Below are 2978 nucleotides of genomic sequence, written 5' to 3' on the forward strand. Positions count from 1 at the left end.
CAACGTACTTCTTGATTGCTTGTAGAGACGAGCCCTTACGGTCTTTGAGTGCTGCGACCGCGGCTAGAACCATTTGACTAGTTTTCGGGTGAGCAACCTGGACGCGAGGTTTCCTGGTGGTGGCCACCACAGCAGCAGCAGCCGCAGCCTTCTTGGTAGGCTTTGCTTCTACCATGATGATGATGAGATAACCAAGGTGATGAGAGACGCTCAGACAGTCACGGGGAAATGATGCTGCCGCCGCTTGAGCCGAACCTATTTATGTGCCGGCACGGTACAGAAGCTGCAACCTGGCAACTCGTCCACCAATCACGACGGTTGGTTTTACGGCTCCGAAACCTGGATCCCATATCTTCTCTAAAATAGAAGCATTTGTTCATGTTCTTTGTAAAAGTATCATAAAGCAGGACAGATGAGACAAATATCATAAAAACTGAAGAGCAGATGAGCACACACATGTATGTATTACAAAAGAAAATCCACAAATTCATTAGAAATTGGCAGGGTAGGCTGAGGAAGTAGGTAGATGTAAAATGTCTGTAAATGGCGAAAGAACATAAACCCAAGACTGAATAAACGATGTTAAATATCCATGCCAAGGAGACAAAAATATGTTAGGATACAATTACCATTAAGACACCACAAGAAGGTCCGTATCCTGCCGTGATGACTAAAAAGAGTTGGTTATTAGCCACAATGTGTAGGCAGTCTCATGCCAACGGCCATACCACGTTGAGAACACCGCTTCTCGTCCGATCAGCGAAGTTAAGCAACGTTGGGTTTGGTTAGTACTTGGATGGGTGACCGCCTGGGAACACCAAATGCTGTTGGCAATAATGTTTTTTGTTTTGTTTTGTTTTGTTTCGTTTGTTTTTGTTTGAATGGCTGGCTGGCTCCACGGGAAATTCACGGAGTTGTGTGGAATAAGGCCTGGTAAAATGAATTAATATGTATGTCATGTTTAAAACAAACTCGCTAAATATAGTGTGTGAGGCTTTATACAAAAACAAACAACCAAAACAAAACATGTTGTATATATATATATATATATATATATATATATATATATATATATATATATATATATATATATATATATATATATATATATATATATATATATATATATATATATATATATATATATATATATATATATATAGCTTAATCCGGGTTTGAACTCGCAACTCCAAGAATACGCATCACTTATATACACTTTACCACTGGACCACTGCAGGACACTTGATGCTGAGGTATCAATTTAATGACGTAAATGCCATTTCCACAAATAAATGATAATTTAAAAGTATTTGTATGTACAAATCTTTTCTGTTTAAAAGGCTACATTATCAGTTACTGATATAATTTGTGTTAATGTTTCTATACCCACAGGAAGGCATGTTTTTGCTTATATGTAAGGGGTACGGAGAAGGAATCCACAGACCATCATTCCCCTTCCCCCCCCCCCCTCCCACCTACTACCACCACCACCACCACCACTACTCACCACCAATCACCACCAATCACCACCACCACCAATCACCACCAATCACCACCACCACACCTAACCGAAAACCCCCTAACACATCAACCCTCCCCCCAATCAACAGGCGAAATAATAACCCTCAAATGCCTGCCTGCCTGCCTGCCTGCCTGCCTGCCTGCCAGCCAGCCAATACTAACGGTCTTCTCAGAAAGAAAATCTCTTTGTATCTGTATTACTTGATGAAATGTATGATTCTAATAATGAAAATAAATTGTTATGTCGGTTGTATGAGCATAATGACCAATATGCACATGATATGAATGAATTAAATAGTGTAGTTTTAAGTAATTAGGTTGTAGACACATTAAGCGGATATGATATTTGACGCGTCCAGAACTGGTGATTTTTGGTTTAGTTTTAAATGCACCACCACCACCACCATTGCTTCCCCAGAGCCTAATTAAGGACCGGTAAAAGGAGTCAATATGTATGTCATCTATAAAACCAAAGAATGAATAAAAACACACACACACACACACACCTACATAATAGTACTAGGAAGATTGTATGGCATAAAAAAAAAAAAAGTACTCCCATTGGGTCGTTTGAACTCGCGACTTCCAAAACACCAGCCACACACCTTACCACCCAGCCACCATAGAGTTGGTATAATTGTGCAACTTTAGTTATAAAACTAAAGTTCTTATTGTCTCAAATCTTATTGTCTGTTCTATGAAAAGGCATGATGTAAATTATGTATTTTTTGAATGATTGAATTGTAGGCACATTAAGCGGATTCGATATTTGATATATCCAGAAAAGGTGATTTCTGTTCAGTTTTAAAATGCATCACCGTTAACGCTAAAGGACTGGTAAAACGACTCGATGTTTGTCATTTTTAAAATAAACACTAAAACTAGGCCCTTAACATATATAATGTTTGAATATAAATTGAATGCATATAAATACAAAGTGGGAGTGGCTGGCTGGCTGGCTGGCTGCCTGCCTGCCTGGCTGGCTGGCTGGCTGGCTGGCTGGCTGACTGGCTGGCTGCCTGCCTGCCTGCCTGCCTGCCTGCCTGCCTGCCTGCCTGCCTGGCTGGCTGGCTGGCTGGCCGCCCGCCCGCCCGCCCGCCCGCCCGCCCGCCCGCCCGCCTGCTTGCCTTGCCTTGCCTTGCCTTGCCTTGCCTTGCCTTGCCTTGCCTGTCCTGTCCTGTTATTGCCTTGCCTTGCCTTGCCTTGCCTTGCCTTGCCTTGCCTTGCCTTGCCTTGCCCTGCCTTGGCTGCAGCTGGCTGGCTGGCCGTAAATCAACTCTTAACAACACCACACCACACCACACCATCACTCATCACCCATCACCCACCACCGGCCCCAGTCTCCCAGCCTCTCTTATATACCCGAGCAGGCCCTTTAAATTATTTGAATTGTTGCACTTCGGCCAATGGCACGATCGCTGCTGCTCAAACATATTCTGGTTCACAAGTATTATAAT

The 2978-nt window shown here is 42.6% G+C and overlaps 1 non-coding gene across 1 annotated transcript; it reads left to right on the forward strand.

Annotated features, from left to right (window-relative positions):
- The first annotated feature begins 714 nt into the window (after positions 1–714).
- Positions 715–833, forward strand: LOC138360410 (5S ribosomal RNA). Its single transcript, XR_011226358.1, has one exon. It is a non-coding gene; the product is annotated as a 5S ribosomal RNA (ribosomal RNA).
- Positions 834–2978: the final 2145 nt, after the last annotated feature.

The sequence above is a fragment of the Procambarus clarkii genome, unplaced genomic scaffold (genome assembly GCF_040958095.1).
Source record: "Procambarus clarkii isolate CNS0578487 unplaced genomic scaffold, FALCON_Pclarkii_2.0 HiC_scaffold_109, whole genome shotgun sequence".
NCBI lineage: Eukaryota > Metazoa > Arthropoda > Malacostraca > Decapoda > Cambaridae > Procambarus > Procambarus clarkii.